The sequence below is a fragment of the Mus pahari genome, chromosome 4 (genome assembly GCF_900095145.1).
Source record: "Mus pahari chromosome 4, PAHARI_EIJ_v1.1, whole genome shotgun sequence".
Classification (NCBI taxonomy): domain Eukaryota; kingdom Metazoa; phylum Chordata; class Mammalia; order Rodentia; family Muridae; genus Mus; species Mus pahari.
This window is the reverse complement of record NC_034593.1, coordinates 80,438,805-80,448,692: the sequence shown is the minus strand read 5'-3', so window position 1 is coordinate 80,448,692 and position 9,888 is coordinate 80,438,805. Positions and strand designations below refer to the sequence as shown.

Genomic DNA, 9,888 nt, shown 5'->3' with positions numbered 1-9,888 from the left:
AAACCTCTGTTGGCAGCACTGGTGGTGCCTGCCTGCAGTCCTAGCACTTGGCAGTCAGTACCTGAGGCCAGCCTGCTCTACAGAGTGAGTTCCAGAACTGCCAGGGCTGCACAGAAGCCCTGTTACAAAGAAAATCTGTTGGTTTTTTTTTCTTTTTCTTTTTCTTTTTTTTTTTTTTTTTTTTTTTTGGTTTTCGAGACAGGGTTTCTCTGTGTAGCCTTGGCTGTCCTGGTCCTTGAAAGCGTGAGCAGTCAATGGTCTGAACTGCTGAGCCATCTCTCCAATCCTTTATCACACTTTTAAATATGATAGGACCAGGTGTATTAATGCCACCTGTAATCCCTGGCAGAGAGAAAGGTATTGCAAGTTTGAGACCAACCTGACCTATGTAGTGGAACCCTGTCTCAAAAATAAAAATGCTATGTTTGTTGTTTTAGATGATGTCTTTGAATTTTCTTATTTTCCTGCTCTTCTAAATTTATATCAGAATACAATTGATTTTTTCCAGTGAGCTTTTCAGTGTTTAGTCATAAATATAAATTAAGCCAAAGATCACCAGATACAAGTAATGGAGACACACACAAAAGTAACTCAGGAGAAAATACAGAGAGAGGAAAAATATGGAGAGAGCCCGCCTGGTCTACAAAGTGAGTTCTAGGACATCCAGGGCTTGAAAAAACCAAAAACCAAAAAAAAGACAAAAAAAGTAAAAAGATATCATAATGGGGCTGAAGAGATGGCTTAGCAGTTAAGAGCACTGGCTGTTCCTCCAGTGGTCATGAGTTCAATTCCCAGGAACCACATGGTGGCTCATAACCATCTGTAATGGTGTCTGGTGCCCACTTCTGGCAAGCAGGTATGCATGCAGATAGAATAAATAAATAAATCTTTTTTTTTTTATTTTTTATTTTTTCGAGACAGGGTTTCTCTGTGTAGCCCTGGCTGTCCTGGAATTCAGTCTGTAGACCAGGCTGGCCTCGAACTCAGAAGTATGCCTGTCTCTGCCTCCCAAGTGCTGGGATTAAAGATGTGGGCTCAAGCCCATCTGGGAAGTTTATTTTTATTTTTTAAGGTTTATTTATGTTTTAAATTTTTACTATATGGGTATGGATGTTTGCCTGCATGTGTTATTTATTTATTGCGTCAACTCCTGGTTCCTACAGTGCCCAGAAGAGGGTATTGATTCCCTAGAACTGAAATTATGATGGTTGTGAACCACCACATGGGGGCTCAGAATGGAGCTAGGAATTAAACCTGGAAACTCTGCAAGAGCAGGCATTGCTTTTAACCAATGAACCATCTTCAAACCCCTTCTTTGGGAAGATTTACCAGTGTGGAATTGGCTATGAAAACCAGTATTTTTGTGGCTGTTGTTGGGTGAACTAAACTGTGGGAACTAGGTGAAAGTGGCTGAAAGCCTGTAACTTGTTCATCTGAGTATTTTAAAGTTTTTAGAGAAGAATGTGGTAGAACATGCCTATCATCCCAGAATGTGGAAGGCTGAGGCAGGAGAATCCTGATTTAAGGTTACTCTGGGCTACAGAACGAGACTCTGTCTTTTAAAAAAAGAGAGAAGTTTGGGGGAAATAAAGTGGATGTGGTTGTGCACACCTGTAATCCCAGCACTTGGGGAGCCTGGAGAACTGTAGCAACTTTTAGGCCAGCCTGGTCTACATAGCAAGCTCCAGGTGACCCAGGCCTTAACAACAGAAGGGCAAGCTCCTTCCAAGACCTACTTGAGATAAGTGGTAGACAAGCCAGAAATGTAACTAAGAAATAAGAGAACCAGGGATGGAGTGATTCAGCATCTAAAGTGACTGACTGCTCTTAGAGAACCCATGTCCAATTCCTATCACCTAAATGGAAGCCCATAGCTTCCTGTATTTCACTGCCAGGAGTTCCAATGTTCTCTCCAGGCCTCTCTGGGCACCAGGCATGCATGTGGTACATAGACATACATGCCAGCACAATACCTATACATATTTTTTAAAAAAATAAGAGAGCCATTGAAAGCCAGAAATGAGCTCTTTAGAAGCTAGTGACTGGCTGGGCAAAAATGTATCTGCATGAGGAATATCTGGGAGGACTAGTGAAAATTTAAAACACAGATACACTTGAGAACTGGTTGAAAAAAAATTGAGACTCTATGTAGTCCAGGTTAGCCCAAACCCTCAAAGATCTGCCTGCCCCTGCTTCCAGGGTGATGATATTCAAGGTGTCACGCCCAGCCACACTGCGATTTTTATTTTATCTTTTACTTATTTTTTGTTTTGTTTTCAATACATTCTAACTGCAGTTTGCCCTCCCTCCATTCCCCTATTTCTCCCCACCTTCCTTCTCTCAGATCCTCTGTTCCTCCTCTGTTTTCCTTCAGAAAAGAACAGGCCTCCCAGGGATAGCCACTGGACAAGACAGAACAAAATGGGACAAGACTAGGCACAAATCCTTATGGAAAGCCTGGGTGAGGTAACCACCCAGGAGGAAAGGGGTCCTGAGACCAGAGAAAGAGTCAGAGACAACACTGCATTTGGACAGATACTTCCACTGTTAGGAGTCCCACAAAAACGCAAGGTTAACAATCATAATACATGTGCAAAGGACCTAGCATGGGCCCAGGTAGGCTTCGTGATTGCCCTTCAGAGACTGTGAGGGGGTGAGCCCTGCTTAGTTGATGTCTGTGGGCCACATTCTCTTGTCCTTGACCCCTCTGACTGGCTGAAACTTTTAATGCTTAGTCTTCAAACAGATTTGTTGGCGATGGTGGACACCTTGCGGGCTTGAGGCTTTGAAGTAGAGTGCCCATTCAGCTCTGCTGCTGCCCAGTTACCGGGTAACTGCTGCCCAGTTACGGGGTAACTCCTAAGGAGTATATACTGTTGGGCTAAGAAACAGCAGCTCCAAGTTGGGCATGGTGGCACACGCCTTTTAATCCCAGCACTCGGGAGGCAGAGGCAGGCGGATTTCTGAGTTCGAGGCCAGCCTGGTCNACANAGTGAGTTCCAGGACAGCCAGGGCTATACAGAGAAACCCTGTCTCGAAAAACCAAAAAAAAAAAAAAAGAAAAGAAAAGAAACAGCAGCTCCGCAGTACAGAGAGGTCATAGTCTACATTCCAAAGAAGCCACACACTACAGCTGCCACTACAGCCTCTCAGTAAAGAATCATGCCAACAGCCATCCTAGATGGGGCTTACTGCTCAGTGCTAACGTGTACGCATGCTAGTACGCATGCTCAGTACTAACGTGTACGCATGCCAGGCATGTGCAAATCTTGGGTTTGATCCCCAGCTCCTAAAGAAACCGTTGTCTGCTGCAGAGGGTTGTGTGATGTTTTGCTTTGCTTTGCTTTTGAGGCATGGCCTGAAACTCCAAGACTGAGTTCTTGGAGCTTCTCAGAAGGACTCTTTCATTGTTACCCAAAAGGTACCTTCAGCATGTCACACCTTCAGCATACCTCACATCTGACTTAGGAGTGGCACCGAGAGGACCTGCGCCTTAAGCAATTCTTAGCCATACTTGACTTCCTGGTTATCCTTCAGAATTCCATAAAATCTCACATAGCAATCACTGACAAAAGGCTACATCAAAGCCTGGGCGCCCTCAGTCTGGAATCCATGCCAGATACAATGGTTCTGCTAAAAAATCTGCTGCATTTTACCCTAAGTATCTGAGTGCACTGCGGTCAGCCCCGTTCCCTATGATCTTAGCCTCAGACCAGGAAAAGAAGTCACACTCATAGTGACTTGAACTAATGTTCTAGGGTTGTACCAACTGCCCGCCTTCCCACTACACAAGTTACATACCATGAGGTTTTACACACACACACACACACACACACACACACACACACACACACAGAATCATCATCCAAATATAAGACATTGCATTTCCTTGCTTCAAATGACTCAGCTAACCTGCTTGTGGTATTCTGCCTACAGCCCAGCCTAATTGCCATCTTCCAATGTACTCAATAAAATAATAAAAGGTGTGCGCCGGGCAGTGGTGGCGCACACCTTTAATCCCAGCCAACACTTAGGAGGCAGAGGCAGGCAGATTTCTGAGTTCAAGACCAGCCTGGTCTACAGAGTGAGTTCCAGGATAGCCAGGGCTACACGGAGAAGCCCTGTCTGAAAACAAAAACAAAAACAAAAAAACAAAAACAAAGCAGGGGAAAACTTTACCCAATAATAAAACATATCCAGCATTTGGAGAAATTTATCTATAGGTTTAAATGTCTTTTTTAGGAAAAGGCTAAAGCAAAGCCCCTTGTTCTCTAAGTCAGTTTTTGTGAACATGAATAGCATCAGATAAAGTGTTGAGCATTGTGATCAGGTACTGATTTTATCTTAGTATGATAAACTTTTTTTTTTAAGATTTATTTATTTCATGTATGCGAGTACACTGTCGCTGTCTTCAGACACACCAGAAGGGGGCGCTGGATTCCATTACAGATGGTTGTGAGCCACCATGTGGTTGCTGGGATGAACTCAGGACCACTGAAAGAGCACTCAGTGCTCTTAACTGCTGAGCCATCTCTCCAGCCCATATGACAAACTCTTGACCTTAGAAATTATAATTAGGGACTAGAAATTATAATTTAAGAGTACTGAGTGTTATTCTGAAGGTCCTGAGTTCAAGTCCCAGCAACCACATGATGGTTCACAACCTTCTGTAATGAAATCTGACTCCCTCTTCTGGAGTTTCTGAAGACAGCTATAGTCTACTTACATATAATAAATAAATAAATCTTTAAAAAAGAGAAATTATAATTAAATTATAACTATATTGTAACTATCCTTGCACAAAATTCCATGTAAGAACTTGTTTTTAAAAAACGCCTCTTTGCCAGGTATTGTGACACATGCCTTTAATCCTAGACCTTGGGTGGCAGAGGCAGCCTGGTATACAAACTGAGTTCCAGGACAGCCAGATCGACACGGAGAAGCCCTATCTTAAAAAATAAAAATGCCTCTTTTACAAAAAAGTATACTTTTACTGATAGTTTATTTTTTAAATCTTTCACTTATTTCTTATGTGCATGGGTGTTTTACTTGCATGTGTGTCTGTGCAACATGCACGCATGCAGTGTCTACAGTCCAGATACCCTGGAACTTGAGTTCCATGTAGGTGTTGGGAACAGAACCAGGGTCATCTGAAAAAACAACCAAGTACTCTTAACCAATAGGCTACCTTTCCAGCCCAATTCTCGAATTTCTTTTTTAATACATTAAAAACAATGTATGTATTTTATCTAGATGTCTCTCTGTGCACCATGTCCTTGCAATTCTTAGGGAAGCCAGAAGAGGGTATCAGATCACCTAAAACTGGACTTACAGATGGCTGTGAACTGCCATGTGGATGCTGGAAATCAAACTCTGGTCCTCTGAAAGAGGAGCAGTGCTCTCAACTAATGAGCCATCTCTCTAGCACCAGCTCCCCAATCTCTTAACAAACACACGAACGTAGGAAGTCACACTGCATCTCAAAGTTTAATTAGCCCAAACACATTGGAAATGAGAGGATATGTTTAAAACTTATTGTTTGTAAACTTTAAGGTATTGTTTCTGAGCAATAGCAAAACAAACCCTTTAACTTTAAAATGTTTATAAATGAACATACTTTTTTTGTTTGTTTGTTTGTTTTTTGTTTTTCGAGACAGGGTTTCTCTGTGTAGCCCTGGCTGTCCTGGAACTCACTCTGTAGACTAGGCTGGCCTCGAACTCAGAAATCCACACTTTTTTTTTTTTTTTTTATATTTAGTAAAGACACACCAGAAGAGGGCACCAGATCTTGTTACAGACGGTTGTGAGCCACCATGTGGTTCCTGGGATTGAACTCAGGACCTTCAGAAGAGCAGTCAGTGTTCTTAACCACTGAGCATCTCTCCAGCCCATAAATAAACATACTTATGAGAGTCACACACATATATACAACTTAAAACCAAGTACATCGCTCTTTAGAATCCTGACTGGGCAAGTCTTTTGACACATCTTGGGGAATCATTACTGATGGTCTCAGATTCAAGGTTCAAGGGGAAAGTAAGATGGAGTGTTGGGAGTGAAGGCATCGTTAGAGTTATTACTGAAGACATGGCTTCTTGGCTAAGAGCATTTGCTGCTATTGCAGAGGACCCTGGTTTGGGTCTTAGCATGCACACGATGGTTTACAACTTGTCTATTCCAGGGGATCTGACATCTTCTTCTGGCCTATGCAAGCACTGGGTATACACATGGTGGACATACTTATATATATACTACAGGCAAGCGCTCATACTCATAAAGTAAAAATAAATCACTCTTTTAAAAAAAGTTATTAATGCCAAGGACAAACAGACAACAGCATGTCAGGGACTTTAAGTTACATCCAGGCCCCAGCAGCACAGACAGACACATGGGGGTGCTTTGAAGAGAAAGCAGGGCTCTGATGTGGGGGGAGACAGGGGGGCAGGAGGGCTTTGTTATAGCTGAGAAAAGGGAGCGTGGCTCACAGCACAAACCTGCAGTTAGGGTCTCTGACTCCCAAGCAGGGAGGTAGAGGCACAGAGGGGCAAAGGCAGGGAGGTGGGATGGAGGGCAGCATGAAGGACCACCAATGCTTCCTCAGGCAAGGGATCCTGGCACTTGGATCTTAGCTGGTGATTCAGTGTTCTCAGTAGGGTGCCCATTGCTATCTGAGAGAAGGGAAGAATTGCTACAGATACAGGAGCTTCAGTAGCAGTCTGGTCTGGAGGCTAACCCAGCACTCTTACTAGGGATTGACCCTGGGGCTCTGTACTCACTAGGCAAACACTCTACCAACCCAACTACTGCCCAGCTACTTCACTTTTCTCCTCTCCTCTCCTCTCCTCTCCTCTCCTCTCCTCTCTTCTCTCCTCCCCACTCCCCTACCCTCTCCTCCCTTCCCTTTCTTTTCTTTTTTCTTTTCCTCTTTCCTTCTTTCTTTTCCTTTCCTCTCCTCTCCTCTCCTCTCTCCTCTCCTTCCTCCCTCCCTCTCTCCTTCCTTCCTTCCTTTCTTTCTTTCTTTCTTTCTTTCTTTCTTTCTTTCTTTCCGTCTTCCTTCCTTCTCTCAGGATTTTAATTTAGCAATTTAGCACAGGCTGATCTGGAACTTATTCTGCAGCCCAGGTTGGTCTTGAACTTTTGGTAATCGCCTGACTTCTGCCTTCATATTCTGGGATTATAGTCATGAGCCACCATGACTGGCTTTTTTTTCTTTTTTTTTTTTTTTTTTAAAGATTTATTTATTTATTATATGTAAGTACACTGTAGCTGTCTTCAGACACTCCAGAAGAGGAAGTCAGATCTCGTTACGGATGGTTGTGAGCCACCATGTGGTTGCTGGGATTTGAACTCAGGACCTTTGGAAGAGCAGTCGGGTGCTCTTACCTGCCGAGCCATCTCACCAGCCCCTGGCTTTTCTTTCTTATAGCACAGTTCTGTTTACAACAAATTGCTTATGTTTGTCAAGCATGTCTTGTTGGCAATCAGACAGCCTCTGTGGCCAGCTCTGCCTGGTGATGATGGGACCACCAGACAACCCAGCCATGAGAAGACAGGTCATTATTAGCTGCCCAGAGTCTAAGCATTCCCACTGTTGCCTCTGCCCGAATGTCCCCCTTGGGCGTGCACTTTCTGTCCCTACAAAGAGCCATTTCCTCCCTTCTTTCCTTTCTCCCCCTAGAGGTAGCTTCTGTGTCTGCCTTCAACCACCCCCTTTTATAAACCTCGCCGCACATGAGACCTGTAGCGTGGTGTGATTCTGTAGGACTGGCCGCCTAGTTCCATCATGTCTACTCTGCTTTTAGTTATGTACTTATTTACTGGTTTTGAGATAGGGATGGTTTCTCTTTGTAGCACTGGCTGTCCTGGAACTCGCTTTGTAGACCAGGCTGGCCTTGAACTCAGAAATCCGCCTCTGACTCTTGGAATATTCTTTTGTTGTTGTTTTAGTTTTTGATGCTTTTAGCCTTTTTTTTTTTTTTAAATTGATTTTCATTGCGACCACATACTAAATTTTTGGGAAAAACGAGAATGGCATTTTTTAAAAAAAGATGTTTTTTGTTTGTTTGTTTTGAGACAGGGATTCTCCGTGTAGCCCTGGCTATCCTGGAACTCACTCTGTAGACTGGTCTTGAACTCAGAAATCTGCCTGCCTCTGCCTACCTTTAACTCTAACACTCAGAAGGCAGAAGCAGAGGCTACACAGAGAAACCCTGTCTTGGAAAAAAAATAGAAAGAAACAAAGATTTATTCCTGCTTAAGACGTTCATCTAAATTATACAGTGATCATAAAATTTACTGGACAGAAACTTAAATCTGTGTAAATTTGGCCTATAATACAGAAATTCATTAAGTCTACCATCCCCAATCACCTAGATTAAGAGTTAGGTAAACGCCTCCCACTGTAAACTCCCTGTGAGCAATGGCAACAGAATTTCACTAAAAGAAGACTGCAACCAAAAGGAAAAAACTGTAGTTTTATTACAGAGATGGCTCCGTGGTTAAAACATCTGTGGTGGCCGGGCGGTGGTGGCACACACCTTTAATCCCAGCACTTGAGAGGTAGAGGCAGGCCTGGTCTACAGAGTGAGTTCCAGGACAGCCAGAGCTACACAGAGAAACCCTGTCTCAGAAAAAAAAAAAAAAAAAATCTGTGGTGACTGCTCTTTCAGAGGATCTGAGTTCAATTCTCAGCACCCACGTGGTAGTTCACAACTGTTTGTAACCCCTGTTCCAAAGACAAGGAACCCTCAGACAGACAGGTGTGCAGGCAAAACACCAATGCATATAAGAAAAATACATACATACATACATACATACATACATACATACATACATACGCTTCAGCAAGTGATTTCCTCCTCGGACGGAGGGTGCTAGATTGACTCTGGTCCCTGTCGGCTTTTCAGGGGGCTGCGATGCTGAGCATGAGTGAGGAAGGGAAGAACCAGCCAGCAAGTCCACGCCTGTGCAGGACGTACAAGGGCTACAGGCGCTAGATGTCTCTGCTCCATCGATTTGTAGCGGACAGCAAAGACAAGGAACCCGAAGTAGTCTTTATCGGGGACTCCTTGGTTCAGCTAATGCACCAGTGTGAGATCTGGCGGGAGCTCTTCTCACCTCTGCATGCACTTAACTTTGGCATTGGCGGTGACAGCACACAGCATGTACTCTGGAGGCTTGAAAATGGGGAGCTGGAACACATCCGGCCCAAGATTGTAGTGGTCTGGGGTGGGCACCAACAACCATAGCCACACAGCAGATCAAGTGACAGATGGCACCAAAGCCATAGTACAACTGGTGAACAAGCTGCAGCCCCAGGCATGGGTGGCTGTGCTGGGCCTGCTTCTGAGAGGCCAGCACCCCAACCCACTTTGGGAGAAAACCGACAGGTAAACGAGCTGGTTCAGGCAGCACTAGCTGGCTACCCTGAGCCCATTTCTTAGATGCAGAACCTGGCTTTGTGCATTCCGATGGCACCATAAGTCACCATGACATGTATGATTATCTACACCTGAGCAGCCTGGGGTACACACCTGTCTGCCAGACCCTGCACTCCTTGCTTCTTTGTCTCCTGGCCCAAGATCAGGACCAAGGCATCCTCTGCCAGAGACAGCACCCTAAGCATCTTTCCTTCCCTTGGCATTAAATGCGACTCCTCAAAAAAAAAAAAAAAAAAAAAAAAAAAAAAAAAAAAAAAGGCTACTACATGTAAAGACAATACCATGTCCTCACTTTTTATCAGGTTTTTGACTTAGTAATTTACTTACCTTCATCCCCTACCTCACTTAGGTCAAGTTTTCATGTTATAAAATAATGAAAAGCTTTTAAAAAAAGATTTATTTATTTTTTATTTATATGAGTACGCTTCAGCTGTATTCAGACACACAC

General features: G+C 43.7%; 1 pseudogene; it reads left to right on the top strand.

Annotated features, from left to right (window-relative positions):
• Window positions 1–8,924: 8,924 nt before the first annotated feature.
• LOC110320751 lies at window positions 8,925–9,621 on the top strand (annotated as a pseudogene).
• The last annotated feature ends 267 nt before the right edge of the window (window positions 9,622–9,888 follow it).